This window comes from Dipodomys merriami, unplaced genomic scaffold (assembly GCF_024711535.1).
Source record: "Dipodomys merriami isolate MVZ:Mamm:240054 unplaced genomic scaffold, mDipMer1.0.p SCAF_22, whole genome shotgun sequence".
Classification (NCBI taxonomy): domain Eukaryota; kingdom Metazoa; phylum Chordata; class Mammalia; order Rodentia; family Heteromyidae; genus Dipodomys; species Dipodomys merriami.
Window position 1 is genome coordinate 1,672,348 of NW_027203604.1, and position 27,220 is coordinate 1,699,567.

Here is a 27,220-nt window from a genome sequence, read left to right on the forward strand (position 1 = left end):
GGTGCTATGCTGACAATAGATGAGGGAATTGGTGGCAGGCTAGTTGTTATGGCCAAATCACCTCTGGTGTGAGGAAGATATAGTCAAGGGAAATACCTACAATATGAATGATATAGTTAATGTGTGTTCAGGCACTGGTATCAAAAATGGCTAAAAACAGAACCATTCAGTTTTGTAGCTGCAAAACATTGTGTATAGTATTAAACTTGTCTAAGCATGAGATTCTAGTGGTGGCAATGTTCTCAACATCAGAGATTTAACATAGAGAATCAATGAGATAATGGCACTTAATCAACTTTTCACATGACCATTTATTTATTCGCCAATAGATAAGAACTATCCCTACTACTATAAATAGCAATGAGGAAATTAAATAAAATTTTCCTTAATAATCCCCAAATGAAAATTTAAGTGAAATGACTAAGCCTAATATCTGTGTATGACTGATAATTGACTAACATCAATTAGTACTCTGGGAAATTTTAAGAGAAAAAAATTATATTCAGAGTGAAAGCTTTCATGCAACATTGGATTACCAAATTAAGGAGAAAATGAAAATATGGTCAATATTGCAAAACATTAATTACATGTGGTTATTCAGGAGGCTGAGAATAACCTTTTCTCACTGTTAAGCAAAACTAGATGTGGACTCACTCACTATTCAATATTTATCATGTTTTAGTCATTACACTAACTGTTTTTACTTAACTTTTTACTGAAGTTTAACATAATCTTGGGTGAGCACTATTATTACTCACAACATATGCAAAAGGAGACTGAATCATTGAGATTAAAACACAAAATGGTGTGGGCTAGCAAGTTAGTGATTGAACTGGAACTTATAACCAGGTCTTCTCATTTCAAGCTAGATACTCTGTTCATCCCCCATGAGGTATATAAGATGAATCTATTGCAAACTGACCAAATTCAGAAGCAGCCTTCCTTGCACATGCAACTGAGAAAGAAAAATATAACCCCCCCCCAAAAAAAAATTCGGGCAGTCATTTCAAAGTTTTATATGAGTCTGTATGGCTTGGGAGGGGGGCATTAAGAAAAGTTTCACATTTTTCCCACATCAATTCCATTTTCACATGTGTGCATAAAATATTTTGATCTTCTTCAGCCTCCTTCATCCTTTTTTTTTTTTAGGAAGGAAGGAAGGAAGGAAGGAAGGAAATTTATTTATTTTTGTTGGTCTTAGGGCTTGAACTCTGGGACTAGGCACTGTCCCTCAGCTCTTCAGCTCAAGGCTAGCGCCCTACCACTTGAGCCACATCGCCACTTCTGGCTTTTTCTGCTTATGTGGTGCTGAGGAATCGAACCCAGGGCCTCATGCATGTGAGACAAGCGCTCAACCACTGTGCCACCTTTCCAGCCCCTCCTTCATCCTTCTGCAGAGAGGGTTTTACATTCCTGTCATTCATTTGTGCACACGAGCGTGTGTGTGTGTGTGTGTGTGTGTGTGTGTGTGTGTGTGTGTGTGTGTACATGCATGCACACTTCTTGTTCAAAGGAGACTTGAAGAGTTCAAGTGGGAAAAAAATCAAAAGCAAAGATTGGTTGTTATAGTAACTTGCAGATTATGGGTAAATTATTTTGATATAGATATTACTCTTTAAGGATTTAGATTGGAAAATAATGTTAATCCTTAGGAAAAAAAGTGTTGAGACTACAAGTATTTGCTGGATATTTAAAGGAATAAAAGAGAACTAAAATTCTCACTGACAGAGATACAATCAAGAGCCCTATTTAGGAGACCAGTGATTACATTAGCCTGTACTGGAGGGCCTTGGAGAAGTTCATTGAGTTTTTATCTCAGATTTGGGGAGATGTACTTTGCTGATAGTGAGACAGATGGGGACTTGACTATCTATTAGGGTGGGGTTTCCTTAAGGAAGGCAAAGTTGTTAGGGACACGAGGCATAGCAAGACTGAAATGCCAGGAGATGATTTTACAGATCACGAAGACTAATGGTATGAATTCTGGTTCTTGAACTTTGAAAATAATCCTGTGCTGTGTACAGTTTTATAGACTATCACCTATGGGCCAGGAGTCATAAGCAAAGGTAAACATGAAGTTAAAGGAGGAAAGAGAACCACCCTATGTTCACACACCTTTTCTGAGGTTCTTCTACAGGGAGCCCCAATGTTTCACATGAATGACCATCACCATACTCTCAGTGGAAACAAGAACAGTGGGGATAAAAGTCTAACAGCAGCACAAAATGAGGCAAACTCTCCTTTTACCCAAATATTTCAGAAGCATTTAGGGGAAAGGAGCAAGAAAGTTGATTTAAAATATCTACAAGAAAACTGACTGTGGGTAATCCTATCTCCTGAAGACTTGAGAAATGCCACCCACCAGGAAACTGCCCAGGGTTCCTGAGTGTTCACAACAACTACTGTTAGTGGAAATTATGGTGTACTTTCAACACTGTAAGCTAAAATGAACATAAGCTTTCCTGAATGACACAGTGTTTTTCTCAACTACAAAAGACAACTGAGTTGACCCTTTGGTCACTCCCACTGAACCTAAGAGGCCATCTAAGGGAAAACAGGATGTGGCTAAGAACAATGACATCTCTGCCAACTACAAACAGCCAACAGCTGGCTAAAAGCTCTGGTATTTTCAGAAAGTAAAAAAAAAAAAAGCATGAATCAAAAAGGACAACAATGATTGTGGAAATACTATTGTTCATTTTGCCCACAAACCAAACAATCCCACCTTGTTCCTCTTGCATGTTCATTTTCATCTGAGGATAAAGGCTGAAAATGAACTTTGATGCACCAGGCACATTCTTGCTTCTTCAATTCCTATGTGGTTTTCATATCTATTGCCATTATTGTGATCTTTTTAAGTAACAAATTTGTTAAGATAATCTAGCAGGATACCCCTACTCAGAGAAACTACGGATTGGGGATATCTTTTGTGTTTGTGTTTGACTATTATCCTTACATTTAAGAGAACACAAGGAAGGCAAAAAGACTGCTATCAGTTCTCAAAAACAGCTCATGTTGTGTCTATAATATTTATTTTGTAGCAAGATCTGAGATTTTTGTTAAAACACAAGGAGAATGAATACAGAAATACAGAAACAAGGTATTTTTCAGTTTTCACAATGGTTGTCGCAATAGGAACATGTATGAAAATGAGCAAGAGGGGAAAAATCAATTTCAATCAATAAAGCAATAGCAATGCATTAAGATATTGCTCTTCCAGCACTCAACTCCTTCCTCTGGCTGCATTTACTTTAAATACCCTTAATCCAGGTACAAGGATCTTTAGAATTTGTGGCAGTTGTAAAGGAAGACATTATCATTTAAACCTCACTAATTTAGAAGAACATTAGCTCAAGAGCACAATATTAAGTACCATCTATTAAAGTTACTGTTTCTGCTATTCATCAATTTAACTGATACTCACAAATAAGTCCAATACAAAGGCAATAACTAAGGCACTTAGGCTAAATAAAAGGGAAAAGTGAGAGTATATGATTTTTTTAAGAAGTCAACTTTAAAAATTCTTTTTATTCTTCACCCCCCAATCCCTTCATATGACTTGTAAAAAAAACTGTAAATGGCAAAAGTCAATATAAAGGTCCAGATGCTAGCATATGAATAAGCTATTGATGAAAAAGTTGGATTGAGCCTTTTAATGCTCACCAAGTACTTAATAGATAGTCCTGTCAATTCAGAAGAAATGGTGCCAGGGATATTTCTACTTAGCCCCTAGAGATGGCTTAGGCTGGCAGTCTTGTAGCATCAACTCTTGTATATAGTGCATTCAGTGGTCTTCTATTACTAACCTATACCTTCACTCAAATCTGGGATGTGAAGAGTCATTTTAATGCTGGTGATATCAAAAGGGCTATGTTATAGCAGGAGCTGTATCTCATTCATCTTATTTTCAGACCTAGATTCACAAAGTGTTTGGGCCATGTAACCTAGTAAATTGTTGACCACTGAATGATACAACATTTACTCAAAATAGTACTGTTGTTGTCTTAGTGTCAGTTTTGGTCTTGGCTCATGCCTTTATATTTCCAACTTAATTTTTCTTCACTTAAGGAACTAACAATAAGCCTTATGATCAGAATGGCATCTCTCAATAACTAGAGCTGTTATCCAGGAACACCTCTTATTTTGAATTCCATTTTGCTCTTGACCTTATTTTCTTTTCCATCTGGGTACTTGAATAACCTGTCTCTACTTTTTTAAATTATGTGGCTGAGGTAAGAGGGAAAACACTTGAAATTTATGCTCTGAAATTCCTTCTATTTTCTTGCTGGAACACTTTGAAATCCTCTAATTTTGTACAGATGCTGTCAATATAAGGGACACATTGATGATTTATAGATAGAAATGTAAGTCTGTGCTGCCAAGCTGCTCATTTGCAAAGCACAGTGAGTTGTAGAAGTAAATCCACAGCACTGGAGTGGTTCCCTATATCTTTTAAAGTGTGAGCGCTAAGCAATACTCCTCTGTGACAGATGACTTTTGTTTACCTCATCAATCATTAGCTCTGTAAAACATTTCAACCAAGCTCCTAATCATTTCTTTTTGGGAAAAGAATTGATAAAGTAATCTTTTGACAGGTATTGAATATTAAATATCTGGTCTTCTTTTTTGCATTTCTGACAGTCTGTAAAATTATATGCCAAGTTGAAAATAAAGGATATAGTTTTAGAGACTTAGAACTTCAAAGAAAGTATGAATTCATTCAAACTGAAATTATTTCCAAAGTTCAATTATATAATAATGCCAATGATAAAAGTGCCAGCTAAGGAAGAAATGTTGCTTTTGTTTTATATGTGTGTATGTATGAATAAAAAACCATAGTGAAACTAATATAATGAAAAATAATATCTTACCTTCCCAACAAATAACTAAAATCCAGTTATTTTAATTAAAGGTAATGATTCAAATGTGCAGAAAAATAGAAACAGAAATTAGAAGTCTGATGCTCAATAGTTTCTTTTTCTGAGAAGGGTATGTTTTAGAAGCTGGATATTTATTTGGATTTATAATAATTGACAAAATTCAGAGACAAAAGTATGAAATTAGAGACAAAAGTATGTGTCCTGGTTACAGCAGATTGGAAAAAGGCCCTCACTTGGGAAGTGCAGAATTCACATTGTGGACACTGTTAAATTGAGCACCACCAGCCCATTCTAGGTGTCACCTTTCCTCTCCAACAGCTCCTATGAGGCTGGTGCTCTATGGGAAATTTATGTGAGCATCTTCATTCAGGGCTTGATCTGTGAATATAACAGTAGATTTGGGGGGTATATAGCCCTTCAGGTACCCAAGACAATATTTTCTTTCCATGTGCTACCATAATCTCTGGCCCATTATATGCTTCTATCATCTATGCAAACTGAAAATAGAATTTAGCACATTCCTTCTCCATTATCTATGAATCAGATTCGTTCTCTATTAATATTACTCTTTGCCTAATATTAGTCTTGGCTTCTGTGACTTATACTACTATTTTTTCTACTCTTATAGTCAGCATTTTAGTACCTTAGCACTAACTGCTGAATTTTTCTTTTCCATCGATATTTTAAGTTTTCTAACACTGACAAAATATATCATATGTCTGTAATGAATTAATCTCTGATTGGAGTGTATTACAGGTGCCAGATCCTTCCATTCTGCACAGCTCTATTAGTATTGCCATTTTAGCCATGAAAAGTAGGATTTATCATTCTCTATTCCTTTAGAAACATGTCTACCTGAAAAATACTCAATTCATCCTGACTTCTAAGACAACATTGCTTGGTCGCAGAAAAACATCATGTCTGGATTCGAGGAATCCAGAGCCTGGAAAAGTACAGATGTCTAGTTGGATTTAGTCACAGACACTTAATTAAGTTCTCTCTCTGATCCAACTTTAGAAAGTGAAATTGTCTCTTGGAAAAGATACTGTCATTTTCTGACGTATTTCAATTCTTCCAACAACAACAAAACAAAACCTCAAAAGTTTGGTATAGCTCATAAGGGACCAGGGATTCATACTGGATAAGAAGAGAAAGGCTTATAGAGGTGGTGAAGACAAAAACACCTTCAGTTCCACATCAATCTTGATGTATGTACAGATTTCATTTGGGGCTAGACTTCATTTTATATTAATTCTTATTAATATCCTCTGGAAATAATACATTGCGAGACCAATGTCTTGAGCAAACACTAAAATGGCATTTAAAAGGACACCTAAAGCGAAGTGAACCCCAAGATAAGGACACAAGTGTTTTTCTCTTTCTTGCTATTGTTTCTAACATATTTATAAGGTACCATGTGATTTTTTTTTTGTTGCTTTGTATGTCCTTCCTCCATTTTCACTGTATTTGATATTGGTATAATTTGGGAAGGGAAAGGGAAAAAAGAAATTGTTTAAATAGGGATACAGGTGGACCCATTGTAACAATGAGATGTACAAGACACTATGTTGAAAAACGAACTTTACAATTTAGGCGGGGGTTGGGAGGGAGGAGTATAGTTGTGAAAGTGGGAGGGAAGGGATGGTAGGGGAAAAACAAAGGAGGAGGCCACAATCCTTGATAAGAAATGTACTCATTACCTTGCTCATGTAACTGTAACCCCTCTGTACAGTATTTTCAAAAACAGTTTTTTAAAAGGACACCTAGATTAACTGGACACTTATCTATGGATTAACTTGCATGTTCTGTTCTAACATACTAGTGAAAAGAAGCTGTGAAAGTCGGATGTGATTAGTGTGTGTGCAGGAAACAGAGTTCTCAGGATGATGATACTGAAAAAATATGGAATCTGTAAGAGATGTGTCCTTGCGTAAGGGTATTAGGTCACGGAAGTGCTTCCCTCTGAGTGGATTAATATAGTTCTCAAGGGACTTCTCCATGAGAGTGGGTTAAATCTAGGTAAGCCACCCCAAAACTTGGCTTCTCTTGTACATTGCCTGTTCTCTTTCCATTTTTCCCTATATTGTGACTTACCCAAATGGTAGATCAGATGGGGCCAAAAATAAATAAACAAATAAATTTTGTACTTGGCAGCAGGGCTTTTGTTATAACAACAAATGTAGACCAATACCGAAGACTATGAAATAGATGCTATTATCTTCATTTTATAAATAAAAACACAAAACATATTTCATTCAAAGGTTAGTATTTGCTTGCTCTGTATACATTTTTACCGTCCCCTTTTCCATTACTGTACAAATCTGGTACTATTATCTCTGCTTTTAAAGAGAAAGAAATTCAAGTCTGTGGTAAAGTTAACCAGGAAGCCAGGATTCAAACCTATTTCTATCTCATTCCACCTCTGCAGTCTTCACCAAATGACTTAAATTCTTAAAAACAACTTAAGAGCATAAATCAGTCAAGTAATATTTCTAGTGTGACAAAAGGTGTGATAACGGCCCAAGGCCATATAGAAAAGAATGTGATTTATTTCCATGGTTATATCCAGCTGTCTGTGTGATATCTTTATGTCCAAATATGAACTTATTTTTCCCCAATTCTCTTTTCACTACATATTTCCTCATCTCAGTTTATTGCATCAAGTTCTATTTCTCCAGGATAAAGATTCCTTGAAATCACTTCAACCCTATGTTTCTTATCAAATAAATCCAAGCTTCCAGAGCATTAATATGCTTCTCTCTCAATAATATTTCCAGAATTTAGCCACTTCGTATTCTTCCTTTGCTATGTCCCTGTTTTAAGTACTTCAGGCTTTTCTCTCCTTCCTACTCTAGCTGCACCTTAGTCTGTTTTCACAGAGCAGCCATAGTCAGGGCTTGTTCAAGAGAGAGGAATCATACCAATTATGTTAACAGATGATTTTTAATATAAATACTTGCTGAGATGTATTGTTACCTGAGAAAGTAAATAAAGACAAAAACATAATGAAAGTAGAATTCGTAGGATGTAAGTCTCATGACTAGAGAGGAAGAAAAAGGTCAGAAATGTTAAACCACACAACACTAGCTGGAACTGATATTTCTGAGAGGGTGTGAAGAAGTTGGTCTGAAACACTAGAATGCTGCAGACTTCTGAAAGAAAAGGGGATACTGCTAGGATGAAGAACTGCCAAGAAACGGAAATCCACAAGGAACAAATATGAAGGAGCAAGTCTCTTCTCTTCATTCATTTACTTCTTTACTATTACTTCTCTTGCAACTTCACAAGCAACTTATAAAAGTTTCTAGGTCTCTTAGAGCCCAGTAGTACAGATGCTTAGAGAAGGATGAGTTTGGATTGAGAGACAATAGTTTGATAACTGGTAAATTTATATTTTGTGTGTGGGGGGGGTTGAACTCTGGGCTTGGGTGTTGTCCCTGCACTCTTCAGCTCAAGGCTAATGCTCTACCACTTGAGCCATAGCACCACTTCCAGCCTTTTCTGCTTATGTGGTGCTGAGGAATTGAACCCAGGGCCTCATGCATGCAAGGCAAGCACTCTACCACTGAGCCACCTTCCCAGCCCTGGTAAATTAATTTTTTATCTTAATCGTAACATATTGGCTTTGGCTTAAAACCATACAAGGGGGCCAATAATTTGCTATATTAAAAGCTAAAATCTGCTGGCACCAGTGGTTCATGTCTTTAATCCTAGCTACTCAGGAGACTGAGATCTGAGGATCACAGTTTAAAACCAGCCTGGGCAAGAAAATCTGTGAGATTCTTATTTCCAATTAACAACCGAAAAACTGAAAGTGGAGCTGCGGCTCAAGTGGGAGAGTGTTAATCTTGAGCCAAAAAAGCTCAAGACAGTGCCCAGGCCCTGAGTTCAAGGACTGGTACGCTTGTACACGTTCACACATGCATTTATACCCACACACAGTTGGAAGTCTTTACAGGGACTTCCATGTACTGAATCCAAATCTCTGAGTTTTTTTTTTTAACTTTCTTCATGCTTTCAGCTCAACTACTTTGCTTAGACTTTCTTGTTCTTTCTTAAGCATATATGTCATGTGGCCATCCTGAGTTCTTTGTTGGAGTTAGTTCTTCTACCGCCTACGAAAGATTTCTCTAACTACCAGTTACCCATCTAGTGCCTTCTTCACTGTCAGCACCTTGATTATGTCTCAGCTTTTCAATAAAACTTCTTGTGACAACTCTATTTAATACCACAATCAGGTTCTTCCCTCTTACCTGAAATACAACAGTTTCATGAAAGGGAAGCAACCTTGAGTAGAAGTTTGTCTGAAGATAAGGATGAAGTGTTTAATGATAAACAAATAAAGGATCAATTCCTCAGCAAAATATGCAAACATAACATAACCACCACATCACTAAGGCATGAAAACCAAATCAGAATTTCCCCTTAACGATTCCTACTTATTTTCCACTAGTCAAAAGGGACAAAGTTCAAAAAGGTATTATTCTGCCTGAAAAACAAGCATCACTTTAAATAAATGGTGGCTGCTACACTGTTGTTTGGCTTTATACCATTTCATTAACCTGAACCTGTATGTTTTATGTACTTTTTCCAAGGGCATATTGTATTTCACAATAAAGGAATAAAAAAAGAAGTCATAAAAATTATATACAGCAAGACTTGAATATAGAGAGACAGAAAACAAATCAAGGCAAACCCATAATAATATTAGGTTTTTTGACAACCTGATGAATTGACTTCAAAACTGTAAATCCCCTGTAGCCTCCACCATTGTGTATCTGTAGTATGAATGTTTTGTTCTGCTTCGGAATGGCTGCCTCAGAATTCTGGGAAGCCCAGGGCAGGAGGAGCCTACTGCTTAGAAGGCAGGCATGGAAAAGACAAAGGCTCTGCAGTGTTCTCTTGCAGACAGGACAGGATCAAACTCTCTCTGAGTGATTAGCCTCTGGGGTACCCAACAATAACAGACTCAAGCAAGTTCTCAAAACAAAGTTACAGCTTTCAGGCAACCAATAACTTCTGGCCTGTATGAGCCCTAGGAATGGGGTCTCTTCCCTCAGGGAGGCCTCTGAGAACTTGGTTCACAACTAAAAGTTAAAAAAAAAAACACTTCTCTACAAGCTCACAGAGCAGGGGAAGATTCCAGAAGACAGAGGGGAGCTCCTGAACACCCCTGGATATGTTCCTGAAAGCAGAGAGGAAAAAGAAGAAATGGCTGCAGTGAGGAGAGTTGATGATAACTTGCTGACTGAGCAGTGACAAAGCACGAACAGGAAGGGAGAGGCCCTGTTCAGCCTGAAGGCAAAATAAACTGACAACCGCGGGAAGACAGGACAGAGAGAGGAGTCAAAATAAGGCATACCAGGAGCTGTCTCAGCAGGCCTAGACTGAGAAAAACCCAGCCTGCTCTTAAATCCATGTGGGATAAAGACAGGATAATTTAACAGCAGAAATGAATGAGAACCATAAAAATGCTGCACATAATCCTATCTGGGTCACCTATTATAGCATATCCTGTAAATATTGCATGAGGGTGTCAGCATTAAAAAGAAGAAAATTGCACAGTGAATTTTCTTCTCCAATCGGGATGGTTTTCTAAAGCATCCAGCTTTATTGAAATTAATAACTTCCTCTCTATTTCTGTAGGCTCAACCACCCCACCCATCTTTCTTCTCTATGAGTCTAAGATAAGTTAGGGAGAGGTCACATGGAATGGCCCTGAGTAGCAAAATTATAAAGAAAAGCCAGCTTTACTGTCCTCTGTAGCTTCCTTCCTTCCCACATATCTTCTCTTTCCTTCATTCAGCAATACACAAATACATTTCCTCTTCTTGGCTCTATTACTTGACTCCAAGGAAAAGTTAATGGCCTTGCAAATGAGAAAGGAGAAATCTAAATACATTTTTAAGAAATCTTTCAGTGATGGGTGCAAATTTGCTCTACATTTCATATAGGAAGGCCACATGTGGAAGAAAATCTGGGAGATCATTGGTGTGAGGGTATTTTGAACTGTATAGGCTGACAGAGACAGACAGCAACCCAGTCTTGGCAACATCCCTCCTTTTCCTGGAACCCTGCAGAAAGTGGAGATCGACCTTGAAGCCTGCATTTCCTCCTTTTCCAGAAGACCTTGCCAAGGCCAAGATCCCTCCACCTGGTGGAACCTCAACCCCTTCTCTAGGCAAATGGAGATAACAGCTCCCGAGAAAGCAATGACTTCAATCACTCTGTAGAGCAGACTCATGTAGGGGACAAACTCCTCCTTCCCCTGGAGTGAGGTGGGCCATGACTTAACTAGACGCCAGAACAGCTGAGACTCAACAAAAAGACTATAAAAGAGAGACCATACATGGCTATAGTGGAACTACTAATTTCCAGGTTTAATTTCTTGCTCTTTTACACTGAGAAGTATATACTACCCATTTCCTCCCATCCTAGCCACCCCTCCTCCTCTTTCTTTTCCCCCTCCTCTTTCCCCTCTCCTTCTTCTTCCCTTTCCATCCTACCTCCTCTCCCCCACTTCTCTCCTTTTCTTCCTCTCTTTCTCCCTTTCACTCCTCCTTGGGATAAGACCTCATATGGTGTAAGATGGCCTTCTGAGTGCAGAGTCCAGGTTGGGGGCCTTATACCAACCAGCCAATAGCTAAGAGGCATTTACTCGCATCTTACTCTTTCAAATAAATACCACCTCTACTCCTATTTTTCCTGCCTCATAATTCCCTATCTGGTTGAACTCCTCTTTGGAAGAGTTCTTTTACTTTTAAGTAATTTGGTTCCTGTAATAAAACTCAAGTTTTTGCCCCATCTACTGGTTCCTTTCTTTCAATTCTTTGTCAGATTGAGTCAACACACCCAACTCCTAGAGGATCACAGGTAGACAAACTAGTAGCTTCTTTCTTTCCAGCATGTTAGCTAGTTCATTCTGCACATCTACTAGTTTTCAGCCAATAGTTATTTGCCAATCAGAAATGTTTAATATCTTCGATTTTTGTTGCAGTTCTGTTTCAAAACCCTACCTCAAGAGCCAAACCTCTCAGAACACATCAGTATGCCCGCTTTGCTCAAAACATTCCATATGGACTCCATTTTGAATGCTTTTAACTTTGAAATATCCCATGTCCAGAGTTTACTCTTCTCAGTTCTTCACATTTGTATTATAACCATCCCTTCAAATTTCACTCCAAGACTTCATAGAGTTGATTACTTTACAGCTAATTTGGAGAAGGGAGTTAATTACCCACCGTCCTCTTTAGTGGGAAATACATCATCCATATCCACTTTTGAAGGAATTTGGTATGTTTTTTTCACATACTCCTTCTTTCCTTCTTTCCAGCACAATGAACAAATCCAGAGATAGAGAATCTGTCTCAAAGTCACTTAGGTCATTGGCTGGTTAGTTAACCAGGCCAATTCTCACAGTCTCTTAAATTTGAGTGCAGACATTGAAACAGTCAAATGTGCTTCTAAATTCTATCATTTGCCCCCAAGAAAATTTGTAGAGCTTTCCTTTCCAGAATTTGCATAATGAAATAATGGTTTTATTTAGCTTTTCTAAATATACAGTTATATTAAAATATGAAAGATGAATATTCAATTGCTCATGCCCCTCCTCTCCAAAATTAGAGATTGTGATATGCACAGTCCATCTGGAGTAGACATTCCAGCTCACTTGAGAATCAAGGCTATAGTTGGCAAATCTTTGGATCCCTTAGGATCCCTTAGTTGTAGTCAACAGAGCACTGATCCTACTTCATGTTTGGAAGTTTGCCTTACCATAGAATCCCCTGTTAGCTAACATAGAGCTAAAAGGTTTTGTTACTCTAGTCTAACTATGCATAACTTAAAGTACCAGTAACAGGCGATATGATCTTCACACTATTAAGACAACAGAAATGAATTGTCTTTTCAGTAGAGAAATTTTGGAATTTTGCTGGTTCACACCATCTATGCCTTTTATCTAAACTTCCTATACTTAAAGTATTTGCCTTTTAAAGAATTATGAAATGTTTATTGAACCATGGCTTTGTTTATAGTGGTAATTTCTTTTCCTTCTCCTTTATGTTCTACAAACATTTGTAAGTAAGATAATGTGGTAATGAATCTTTATGAACTTGAACTGACTGGTTATAATCTGCATCATAATAGCATTCCTGAACACAGGAAAATGATCATGGCCTACCTTTTAACAGGGGAAAAATGGAAGCAAATCACTTCATTGATTTGTTCCACTCACATGGCAAATTGGCAACAATACTAAAAACTATTCATTATAATTTTATATAAAAATAGAATGCTGTTTAGTTAATGCACGGTATTTGATCTTTTAGAAAATCCAATATATAGTCAGTGAAAAGTCCAAAACTTAAACTCAGCTCTCCTTATGACAAATCTAATAATACCTCCCACATTTCACAAAATAATCTTTATTGTAGAAAGGGCAAACTTGGCCCAAATTATATTGCTTTATCTACTTCATAATGTGATGTCTGTAATAGCCACTCACAGGCCATTTTCTTATCAGACATCCAATAGGAAATGCCAAGAGGCCAAGTGGTCATGAATAGCAAAGTTATGTCACTTCAGATGCTTCACTTGAGCATCTAACTAGGAAAGAAAAGGCACCTTTCAAGTTGACAGGACTCAAGGCAAAGGTTGAAATTTAGTCTGCCCCTTTGTGTCCTTTCCCCTTTCTTTTGAGCTATCTGCTAAATATGATATGTATTGTGTATAATACTGACTAGAAGAAGACAACATCTTTACATTTTTTCTCATCTTCCTTTACTCCCTTTATATCTACACTGTATACACACAGATGTATGTGCGGTAATTATTGCATGTTTATTTTTAACTCTTCTTTCTGAAATGTTTTAATGCCCATAAAATGATTATAATTGTTTCACTTTGCAATGTACTAAAATATAAATATGTATGAATATTTTCTAAATAAATGCTCTTTTTTTGTTTATTTTTTCCTGGGCCTGGACCTTGAACTGTGGGGCCTAGGTGTTATCCCTGGGCTCTTTTTTTTGGGGGGGGAGGGGGGATCCAGTCGTGGGGCCTGAACTCTGGGCCTGGGTGATGTCCCTCAGCTCTTCAGCTCAAGGCCAGCGCTCTACCACTTGAGCCACAGCGCTACTTCCGGCTTTTATTCTTTTTGCTTATGTGGTGCTAGGGAATCGAACCCAGGGCCTCATGCATGCAAGGCAAGCACTCTACAACTGAGCCACCTTCCCAGCCTTCCTGGGCTCTTTTGCTCAAGGCTAGCACTCTACCACTTGAGGTACAGCCCCACTTCCTGCTTCTTCTGTGATTAATTGGAGATCAGAGTCTCATGGACTTCCTTGCCTGGGCTAGCAACTGAATTGTGATCCTGAGATCTCAGCCTCCTGAGTAGCTAGGATCACAAGTGTGAGCCACCAGTGCCCAGAAAAATACTCATTTTTGATCAATGGAGGCGTTTTAGACATTAGGCTAACTGACGGCTACTTTATCAAGGCACCTGGGTTAAACAAAGATGCATTCAAACCACACTTTCATTCAAAAATGTTTCTGTCTTATTTCTTTGACTTATGGCTTGGGGCAAGTTATCAACTTTTTTTAAGTCTTAGTTTCCATTTCTGTAAAATGGTCATTATAATGGCTACTGTCTCATGAATTATTATGAAGATTATATAAATTAATACTTAGAAAGTTACCAAGATAGATAACATCCAATATTTGGCAAATAATAAGAATTCATCAAATGTTTAGCTATTATTATTCTAAAGAGCTTAGTTAAAAGTCCTGTAATGTTTGAAAAAAAGAAAAATAGATGCAAATTTAATATTTTTAGCCTGGGTCTCACACTTTTAACTCACTTTCAAAAAACTTTATTTGAACCAGGTAGAGGAATAGCTTCCTGTTACTGAGAAGCAAAATGCTTAGATTTCCTCCTATGCTAATGATATTGTTGAAGTTTTCTTAAACAAGTTCTGCTACCTAATTAATTGCATAGAGAATAGCTTAAAATCAACTCTACAGAAACAGCAATGATCATCTTTAAAGATATCCTCTGGCATTTTATTGGCATTTATCCAAAAATGTTTAATGGGTTCAAATCATTCAATTACCCAAATGACATGGTTTCAGATGAGCTAATCCTGGAGGCCTCACAAATACCTAACTTGATTAAAATTTGACATGGCATATGTACCACTCACTGTCTTTCCCCCACTTTCTTAGTAGCTAATCATACCTAAGTTGTATCTAAAATGTGCCATAATAGTTTCCACATCTGTCTCTTAGTAAAATATTGGGCTTTCTTATAAATATGCCTATACAACCATTCTGGGTGTTTTAGGATTAGGCTCAATTAATTTTCCTTATGTATACCCCCCCTTCAACTGACTATAAAAATCATATGAATTGTCTCTCAATTGTCAACATAAAGTACTCTTAGTAAAGATTACAACTCTTCATATTTTGCAGATCCATTAAGAGAAATAATATTACTCTCTACAAAGTTGTAAATGTTATTCTTACATTTTACCACATTTATCAGGGCTGTGTACAGGAATTGGTTTTCCACTGTAATGCCAGCAGACTATACTGAGAAAAGGAGTTTAATAACTACAGTCCTTGGAAGCAATAACGTTCTGTGTGTGGCTGAGGACTATGTCTATTTTATCCATTATGGAAAAATAGAAAGAACAAAAGGAAAAAGAAAGATAAAAGAAAGAAAGAAAAGAGGACAGAAATAAAAAGAAAGAGAGAAAGAGAGAGGAAGGAAGGAAGGAAGGAAGGAAGGAAGGAAGGAAAGAAGGAAGGAAGGAAGGAAGGAAGGAAGGAAGGAAGGAAGGAAAGGAGGGAGGGAGGTAGGGAGGAAGGGAGGAAGGGAGGAAGGGAGGAAGGGAGGAAGAAAAAATTACCTTAGTTGTAATGTGATTATGTCTCCAATGTTCCCTGACTGACCTTAGGGTCAGTCAAAACTCAGGATTTGGGGCTCCAGGTAAGAACTCTAAATAAAAATCCTTCCCTGTAAATGCTAATTTTTTGTCAATCTCAATCTAATCTATCTAAAACATTGCTTAAACCCCAATTGTCAGTTGAATACTAATGGGTTTTGACTGTTTGGGTTCTTTGACTTATCACAAGTGCTGATAACTTCTTGTATACATTAACTAATAGGCCTCTTTCAAAGGCTGCTGACATCTAGCTTAGTGTTAAATGGTTTTTAATGAGCTCTAAACCATCCCCCATCATCCTTCCTTTCTGAAAATGAAGCCTGTTTTCCCTACAATCTGCAGAACTAATGGCATTGTGCATTCCAATGATTATGAACCAAGGCTGGACCCTCACTGGCTAACTTCAAGATAGATTATTATCATGAAGACAAAACATTCTTGAGGTTGACTTTTTCTTTTTAACATTTTAGTCAGCTATTTGGCAATTTATAGACATGGCCCTGGTCAAAATATTTATTCCAAATGATGCGAAAAGTTCTATGGCTATTTTGGAAATATGATCTTAAGGACAATCGATTTAGACATTCTATTTGCTTGGAGCATTGAATAAATTTTATTGAAGACCTGAGGAATTGCAGGTACTGATAGGCCCTAAATTTCATGACAAATACCTCACTTCTCCCATTCACATTTTTACTACATCTCAAAGAAATGTTTTATAACCTAAACCAAGTGAGGAAAGAGCACAGCAAAATATTTTGTGAAGATGGAAAGTGTGAAATATACACTCTGCTGGAGGTAAACCTAAGAGATAAGTGATTCATATTTTGGTGTCTTGTGTGTGGGGTGTGTGTGTGTGTGTGTGTGTGTGTGTGTGTGGGGAGAGAGAGAGAGAGAGAGAGAGAGAGAGAGAGAGAGAGAGAGAGAGAGAGAGAGAGAGAGAGAGAGAGAAAGAGAGAGAACAGTTTTCCTTTCTTTGAGATTTAGATAGCATGTTACTCAACTTTATGTTACTGTAACAAATACCTGAAATGATGCATAAAAGCAAAAACTTTATTCGACTCTCACTTTTAGAGCTTTCAGTCGATGATCACTTCATCCTGTAGTTTTGGGGCAGGTAGCAAAGTAGCACATTATGGCAGAAGTACCTGACAGAGTGAAGTTAGTTCATGCTGGTGAAGCATGAAGAGAGAAGAGGCCAGAGATCCATTATCTTTTCAAAAGAATGCTTTGAAGGACCCACAAAAGTCTCTTACAAGGCCCTACTTCTTCAGATAGATAGATAGATAGATAGATAGATAGATAGATAGATAGATAGATAGATAGATAGATAGATAGATAGATAGATAGATAGATTGGGTGATTGATTAAAGGTAATGTACAGAGAGGTCACAGTTACATAGGCCAGATAAAGAGTGCATTTCTTTTTGAACAGTGTCATCCCTTCCCGTGTCTTTTCCCAGTTTTTTCCCTCCCAACCTCACCCACAAGTTTTTCAAGATAGTATCTAGTATCACTGCTGCATTTGTTCACCCTTTGTCCCACCCTTTCTGAACCCCCTTACCTTATCCTCCCAAAGACAGATAAATGAACAAACAAGACAGAAGTAAAAGAAAGCAAAACATTTTCATTTTCTTGATTTCATTTCAATAAATATTATTTTATATGATCAGATGCACATAGCTATTGCATCTTTGTGATCCTCTCTTAAGAACATCCTGGCGGGGGGGGGGGGGGGGGGGAATGGGAAGGGATGGGAAGAGATGGGGAGGGGAGGAAACAAAGGAGGAAGCAACAATGCTTGATAAGAAAAGCACTCATTATCTTGCCTATGTAACTGTAATCCCTCTATATGGTATTTTCACAATTGAAAAAAAGATACCTTAAAAAAAGAAAAAAACAACATAATTCATTAATAAATTATATAATTAATGTTCATTAATCATTAAAAAAGAATATCCTCTTGTGGTCTCACTGTGTGAATGTCTGGAGTCCTATGGAGTCCTATGTAATTTATCATGTCTGGTATATTTTTTTGTCTTTTACCATTTGGTGTGTTTACTTGTAGATTTATAAACATATTCTACATAGCACAAATGAGGGAAACCATGCAGCAGTTTCTTTGGGTCTGACTACCTTTGTTTAATAGCATTTTTTCTAAGTCTTTCCATTTCATTATGAATGGTACAATAATATCATTCTTTCTAAAGGATGAAGAGAATTCCACTGTGTGTATGTACAACATTTTCTTGATCCATTTGTCCACTGAGAGGCATCTGTGTTGGTTCCATATCTTGTAGGATTTATTTCTTTTGGTTTTTTGTTTTGTTTTGTTTTTTGTTTTTTAGGGCTTTTTTGTCAGTTGTGGGGCTTGAACTCTGGGCCTAGGCACTGTCCCTTAGCTCTTCAGCTAAAGGAGAGCACTCTAACGAGCACTCTAACGCTTAAGCCACAGTGCCACTTCTGATTTTCTGAGTGGTTTTTTGGAGATAAGAGTTTCTCGGACTTTCCTGCCCAGGCTGGCTTTGAACCGAGATCCTCAGATCTCAGCCTCCTAAGTAGCTAGAATTAAAGGCGTGACTGGTGCCCAGCAGGCTTTATTTCTTAAAAGTACCCCTATCTCATAATTACTTTGGGAAATAAGTCCTTTGGAGGACACTGACGATCTAACCACGGCATATAGGGAAACAGAATTTCTCTTTCAGCTATTCACTGTCAATTTGTGATCATCTGTTCCTCATAAACATTTGCTTCCTTCGGTAACATAGGTCCATAGCACATAAGCAGATGGGAGCAAGACAATCAAATATAAGATATTATCAGTTCCATAATGTTAGCTTTTTCATTGCTATTTTTTATTGATTCCAAGATAACATATCCAAGTTCATGGCATGCCTGATTCTAGAAGGAAAAACTATATAAATGCAATCTATTAAGGTCTGACTTACTTTGCTTAATTATTTTCTTGATATTGGCCATTTTAAATGGGGTGAAGTAGATTCTCAATGTTTTTTTTTGTTGTTGTTGTTGGTGGTGGTGGTGGTGGTGATGGTCGTGGGGCTCGAACTCTGGGCCTGGGTGCTGTCCTTTAGCTCTTCGGCTCAAGGTGAGCTTGCGCTCTGCCACTTGAGCCATAACGCCACTTTGGGTTTTCTGAGTGGTTTATTGGAGATAAGAGTCTCATGGAGTTTCTTGTCAGACTGGCTTTGAACCATGATCTTCAGATCTCAGCCTCCTGAGTAGCTAAGATTACACCAGAGATGTTGATCATTTCTTCATATGTCTATTGGCTGTTTATATTTCTTCTTCTGAGATGACTCTCTTTAGCTCAGCCCATTTATTAATTGAGTGAAAGCTAGATTTTGCTTATAAACTTAGAAGTAAATATGTTTTGTGGTATACAAGTGTAAATAAGTATACTAACTAAAATATGGTAGATTCAAAGTAGAACTCAGTGCAATTCCTTGGAAAGGCAAAGGCAAAAGGCAAAGTTCGTCAAAATAAACACCAAGAAGGGGGTGGAAGAAGTGACTGGAGGTAGGGTCAAGAAGAACTGGGTGAATGAATGAAAAGGAGAAGAGTAGAAGAATATAATCAAGAATGCAATGTATATCCTACAAAATTAAGTAGAATGAGGGGAGGGATGGGAAGAGATGGGTGAGAATGTTAAAAAGGCTGGCATGGATCAAGATACACTGCATTCATAAACTGCTCTGTGAAATAAAAACTCCTTTGTACAACTATTTGAAGACAATAAAAATCTAGAAAAAATAATGCATCATACATAGACTCTTCAGAGAAAAAAATCACATAAATATTTTATAGACTGTACAGTAAATAATGTATATGTTTGGAAAGGCAATGTAAATATTTTATAGACTGCAGAGTTACTGTTAAGGTTGAAATGAAATCACTTTGTTTGGAGAAAGATAGTATACACTAAATTGTACCACGTAATTTTACTGTAGCTTACTACAGTACAGTTCATAAATCGCTGCATGCTCTGTATTACCTAGGAGCTCAAGAATCCCAGCTGCCAAGTGGGTTCCTCCCTTCATTCTCTCCTGCTTTGAAAGATTCCTCACTCACACCTTACCACTCCAGGCCCTGCTTGGAACTGTGGCAGTGATCAATACTTGCCCCTTGAGAAATGGTACCAAGGCATATGAACGAACTCACCCAGATTCACCTACTTTGCACAGTGATGAGAAAACTGATCAGAAACGGACATAGAAAGTACCAAATGAATTCCATATGTAACCTGTGTTCTGCATATTTTTTCAGGTGGTTGAAGACACATTATCTTGGTTTCCTGAAATCCAGTCCTCATGAGTCTTGATTGGCCAGTCTAGGGGTTCAGTTATGCATCAATGCCATTGTGATGTTTAAATATCATAATACTTGCCAGATTGTGTGAAAAAGATACAGGTGTATTTTGATAAATGGATAATACAAATCAAGTTATTCTGAGGAAAGTCAACACAGTGTTAGACATTCGCTTTCCAGCTGATTGAAACAACTAGAATCAGAAATCATGTAGTAATCTATGTAAAATGAAAATGTTTCTCTAATTAGTTACTTGGAGATCAGAGGAGGATGCTTTTGCTTCATTTTAGTTTTTTAAATGGCTACTAATGATGCCTGGGAGACAGAGTAAAACTAAACATCTAACAGCAATTGATTTTTTTTAAGAAACTAATAGTTTTAAAGATTATATTTAGAGTCCTCTGATTAGTCAGTTAAGAACAAGAAACAAAGAAGATAGAAAGAATCCAGGAAATGAAGAGAGAAAAGACAATAGTTAGAAACCACAATCAATTACAGCTGTTAAAGACATTAAAGAAGGACATTGACCAAAAAATAAAACAGTTAATACACACTGATAATAGGAATGGCTAAAAGCAAAAGCAGGAAAAAAATTCCTAAAGGTGGTAAGTCAAGTATAAAAGAGCCCAGAGACTTACTTAAAATATATATTTCTAACACTCATTCACTGAGGTTCTACTTCATGATAATTATGGGGTCTGGAGTGTACCTTTGGGGCAAGAGTCAAAGGTTATTTTGGTGGAAGTAGATTATAAATCATGCTTTACAAGCCCTTGATTATCATTATAACACGTGAGGGACCAGCTAAGCATTCTACTCAATGTTTCTGTCAATTATTCTAAATATGTGCTACTGTACATCACCGTCTTTGTGTATGATGATAAAGAACTCTAAGTTCTTTATAAAAGGATAAGTTCTGTATTGGCAAGGAAGAAAAATATTACATTCAAGGTGAATATTTCTCTAAAACAGGGTACTTATATAAGAGATCTTGCCTTCCTTAAGAAACACGTTGATATTTTAATAATGTATGTCTTATGAATAAATGATGGATACTTTTATTGTCAATTAAACTCTGACTCTTTGAATATAAGAATATTTTTTGTCAGTGGTGTTGTATTTGTCCAGACAAGATCTTACTATATAACACAATGGTAACCTAAACTACCATTGAACGAGTATTCCTGCCTCAGTTTCCTAAGTGTTGAGATGTACCATCCACATCTCCATAAGCAGTCTATTAAACAAGGAAAAGACATTTATTTCCTTGAGTAGTGAGAACTAAATTGACAATGTGAGATAGGGGAAGGCAAACACAAAAAAAAAGAAATATGAAACTGTCTAGTTATCAGTTTTTACATAACTACTACCAAAAACAAGTGACTTAGAGCCCCAACCATTTGATAATATCTCAAAATTTTGTAGCCAAGAATCTAGACTGAGCCAAGTTGCCCGGTTCTTTTGTTCTCCGTGATGTCAGTGGGAATTACCTACTGGTCTTCAGTTCGTAGATGTGCTGATCTAATGAGTCCAAGATTTGTTTCCTCACATATCATGTCTCTCTTCCTAGAGGAAATGGATAGAAAAAAATGTATTATTTAAGGCCTGAAGTTAGAAAATGATTCAAGGTCACTTCTATCTTGTTGGGCAAGTAGTCACAAAGTTTGCCCAGATTCAAGTAGAGATGTAACTCCTGCTTCTTATGGAAAAAAGAGGTCAATGCCCTTTTACCCTGATACCTTAAATCTAGTGCAGAAAATGTTATGAAAATACATGTATTTCTTAGTTGGATAGTGCCACGAAGTAACTAAAGATATAATCATTGCTTTCTCCTCTCCTTAAAAAAATAGAAAGCCTTTGAAGAAAAGTTGAACATGAGTTCAGGATGCATACAATTCACATAGTTTCTTTACTGATGCTGTATCACTAAAGCAAAAATACTAAATTTTGTTTTGTCTTATAACCAACTATTATATATTCCTTGATTCTGAAATATAATTATAAGAAATATGCTGATAAAAGTAAAAAAAAATGTATTTTTTCAAGCTATTTTATTTTTAACAGAATTGTGTTCAATATTACTTTTACTTATAGGTAGTCACATATAGTTCCTAGAAATGCCTTCTCTTAAGATAGCATATGACAGTTTCCATGTAGATAGAAGTTACCAGTTTCTGAGTTGTTAGGGGAAAAAACATCTTGAAAATGTTTTTTAGCCAAGGTCCAAAAGATGAGTAAGAGACAACTGTGCTAAGAATCAAGAATGTTTGCTGGGGAGCTGGGAAGGTGGCTCAGTGGTAGAGCACTTGCCTTGCAAACATGAGGCCCTGGGTTCGATTCCTCAGCACCACATAAGCAAAAAGAAAAAAAAAGCTGGAAGTGGCGCTGTGGCTCAAGTGGTAGAGTGCTAGCCTTGAGCTGAAGAGCTGAGGGACAGCACCCAGGCCCAGAGTTCAGGCCCCACGACCGAACCCCCCCCCAAAAAAGAAGAATGCTTGCTGGGTGCCAGTGGCTCACGCTTGTAATCCTAGTCACTCAAGAGGCTGAGATCTGAGGATCATGGCTCGAAACTAGCCGAGGCTGGAAAAACTCATGAGACTCTTATCTCCAATTAATAACCAGAAAACCAGAAGTGGCACTGTGGCTCAAAGTGGTAGAGCACTAGCCTTGAGCTAATAAGCTCTGGGGCAGCACCCTATCCCTGAGTTTAAGCCCTATGGCCAAAATAGAAAAAAAAAGAGGGGTTCAGGCAGAGGAAACATGGGTAAAAGTCTTGAGTGTGACACATGTTTATCTTAAACAAAGTGCAGAGAAGAATTTTAAGACCCAGAAGAACTGTATAAAGGAAGGCAGTGTGACTTAGACAAGAGACTTGGGATCATTTGGACAAGGACTGAATATATAAAAACAGAAAGAAAGAAAAATCCAAGAAATTGAGTCTAGTTACCATGTCTTATTTGTATAAGCAATTTGCAGAAGTTGCTACATGTAGTCTTTCTTTAATGCTGGTACTGGGGCTTGAATGCTCTAGTTTGTCACTCATAGCTGGCACTCTACCACTTTGGGGACATATGTGAGCATGACAGAGCAGCTAATAAACCAAAGAATAAATCAAAGAAGGACATGATCTAGTGTCCTATCAACAATTTTTTTATTAGGTCTAATGAACTTTATCATTGAGTTTTGTCTTCTCAGATATTTCATCTGATTAAATTCCTCCTTATTTTGCAGAAGATGGAACTGAGGACCAGGGAAGTTAAGTTTCTACCCTTGTCCCATAGCCAGCTAGGAACACATAGTGGATGAGATTCCTTGTTGACTTGTTATCTAGACCATCACAATCCATCAAACATCACTCGATGAGAGGATGAGATTCCTGAAATTCGTCTTTCAATTGTAGACAAAGAAATAAACGAAGTTGGCTTCTAGTAGACATTTGCTGCAGGTTGAATTCTCTAAGAAGAAAGCCAAAGATCAGCCTAAAGCATGAGACATGGATTAGCATATATTAGGGGACTGACACCTGCAATGGACAGGGATGCAAGCAGCAGTGACAGAGACGGAGATGGTGTGATGTAGAATCAAGGCCCGAGCCAACACTGCAGGCAGCTATAAAGCTAGACTGCCCTTCAAGATGTCCAGAGAGACAAGCCTTTCTAATTCAGCCTCTCATTGTGTGTGTGTGCTGCCCCAGGGAAGGAGCAGGTGGCTCTCTTCTGAAGAGACAGCTCTGATTGCTGGCAAGCCAAACCCTCTTAGCAACTGGGGTTTGGATCCTTTATTTATGGGGGAGGGAAAGGTGGAGGTGAAGTCTGGAAAGTGCATACAGCCGAAGGTCTATCATAGAAGTACCCCCTTCACTCAGCACTGCCACTGCCACATCCTCAGTCTAACCAGCAGAGAGGCTGTCTCAGACTACTGCTGTCGTCCCTGGCTGGGCTCCCTCAGATACTGCCTTTCTATAGTGCATCAACCATATCACATACCACACAAAGGAGTATATGTCATTCCACTTGAAAACCTGCAGTGAATTTGCATCTCACACACAGTGAATTCCAAACCTTTTGCCATTGCTTACTTCTAAGACTGATAATTGATGTGCCTCCTTATCCTTATTGTTTCTCGTCTTAAAATACAATGTACAACTCAGGAGGCCGAATGTGACACCTCGGTAGGAAAGTCCTGAAGACTCCTACAATTAACAACCAAATAAAAACCGGAAAGAAGGCAATGGTTCAAGTGGTAGGGTTGCTAACTTGGAGCAACAGGGCCAGCAGGGACAACGCTTGGGCCCTGAGTTCAAGCTCCAAGACTGGTACCCAAAGAACTTCAATGCACTGATTTTTAACTGTACAATTTGGTAAGTTTTGATAAATGGCATATTCTTATGCAGCCACTGCTATAAGATCAAAAACTTTTCCTTCACAATTAGGAAACTATCTTGCATACTTTTGTAGTCATGTGTCCCCCATTTCCCAAGACTGCAGAGATAAACACTGCATTCATTCATTCACTCACTATTAATCCAACCAGTCACTAATGTACTTGTTTGTTTGTTTCATTATTTGTTTGTTGAGACGATGCTCAAGTCTATAGACCGGGCTGGGCTGCAACTCATAATTCTCTAAAGTAAAGCCTTTACCAATCCCAGATACCACAGCATTCATTGTTTTACAATTATTATTTGTATTTTTTGCTTTGGTCCTGAGCACTGTCCCTGAGCTTTCTTTGCTCAAGTGTAGCCCTGTAACACTTGAGCCAAAGCCCCAATTCTGGCTTTTTTTGTAATTAATTAGAAATAAGAATCTCCTGGGCTTTCTTGCCCCGACTGGCTTCAAACTGAAATCCTCAGATCTCAGCCCCCTGAATAGCTAAGATTACAGGCATAGCATATTCTTATTTTAAAGGTTTTGCTGTGATTTTAAGCAAGAGTAGTTTTAGTAATTAACTAGACTGTAATCTCTCAGGGAAACATCTCAAGGGAGATGGGGAAAACAAATCATTGATACTCACAACTTCCTTCCAAAAGGAACACATGCTCATCACTAATACTGCATTTCCTGTAAGGAGATATACTAGTTGTAAGTAGCAATTCAGAACAACTACAAAAAATTATCCAAGTTCTATTTCCTGGTGTTAGTGTGTAGGCTTGCACTTGTGCATACTAAACATCTCTGGCTTGAGTTTGCTTTGCTGGTCAGAATGTAAATGTAAACCATTGACTCTGTTCCTTCAGTGACAATTTTTCTGCTACAAGTAAACAAAACTGATGCACTGCCTTTCATTTTAGAGCATATGCATAACTTTAGCACGAATTGCACTACCCATGCAACAATAATGGCTTTAAATAGGAGCAGATGTTTAAGGAATATATTGTGGTTCCTCCTGGTGATTCCCCAACATGCACCAAAATGGTTTGGGCAAAGAAATTTCCTTTTAGCTCTTGGTGTTTTTTACGAGGTGGGTTACGACTTAAAAACTAAGGGAATGATTTCAAATGCTTCGATCTTATCCCTCTGGATATTTTTCCCACATAGCAAATCTTAAAATAACTTTTATTGCAACCAAGGGTATGTATGACTTAAAGTTTATGGAATTCATCCAAAGATCTCCAAAGAGATTCAGACAGGGTAGAGAGAAAAACCTAAATGGAGAGGATGATTGAACTGGGGGTGATGCTGCATTCTTGGTGTGCTGGCTGTGTATTGGGTGAGTTACTGCCTGAATTTGGGGTAGGAAAGAGCAGGGGAGGGGTTGAGTTTCCTCACTGCCTATGAATTAGGAAACAGTAAGCCATTCTTCCTTACTGAGGTGATGGTTCTGTTTTGAATTCTGGGGAGTTAAATAACATCATATTATTTACAGGCCAAGTTGTACCAAATCTGCAGAGGAAACAAATTATGTTTACCTATTTAAATGCACTCAAGTAAATAATTAAATTTACCATGTTTTGCATATTCGAACAGTTCCCACCAACATACAGTTCAAACTCACCTTTGATAAAAGTATAATTGAGGTAGGAAAACCAAACATGCTTGCAATTTGGGGTCTGCTACTCAACTGCATGGATCTTTCAGACTGGAAGTACACACTGTTACCTCCTAGAGGCATATTGGATCCCAAGTATTTCTTAGTCAATTTTGCAGCAATAACCACTGTATTTTTTTAAGACACAAGTCAGGCTGGAATTCACCATCCTCCTGCTTTCACCTACAGAATGCTGGGATTGCAAGTGTGATCAATCACAACTATCTATTCTTTCTGTCCAAAATATCATGGCTCTGATAACAATACCTAAGCTAATAGAGATGCAAATATTTAAATAGAGTTACTATCCACATTCATTGCAAGACCTTTAACTGCTTAGTCCCATAGAGCTCCCATATCAAATTTGTCAAGAAGAGAATGTTGATTGATATGGAATTTGGGTATTGAGCATCAAGGAAGCAACTTAATAAATTCTACGGATTTAGAATAGTTAAATTCTACATTTTGTTTACTTTTATTGAATCCAGTATAGATCATTAAACAGTAAAGAAGTTTTCAGCACTAGGAAGTTACAAGATTTATTTCTTCTCTTTTTTTTTTTTTCTGTTGGTCATGGAGTTTGAACTCAGGCCCTGGGCACTGTCCCTGAGCTTTTCTGCTCAAGGTTACCACTTTGAGTCACAGCTGTACTTATGGTTTTGGGTGATTAACTGGAGATTTTCCTACCTGGGCTGGCTTCAATCTCAGCTTCCTGAGTAGCTAGGATTACAGACAAGAGTCTCCAACTCCTGGCTAACATTTCTTCATTCTAAAGTATGGAAGGCAAATTGTATTATATTCATGCTATATTGAGTATCATTTTGCTTTTGGTACAGAGGCACCTACACTTGGTGGTTGAACCATCTTCTTAGCAATACTTCTGTATGAGTCCTTTTCTGGTTAAAGCTAGTCCCCTGATTTCATACAGCTTCACTAATATACCCTATGTCATTTGGCAAGTCATTTGTGCTAGCTGATGTCAGACCTCACTCATAGGTCTGATGACTATATTGCAGGGTGTCCCCTTGGGTAATGGGATTCGCC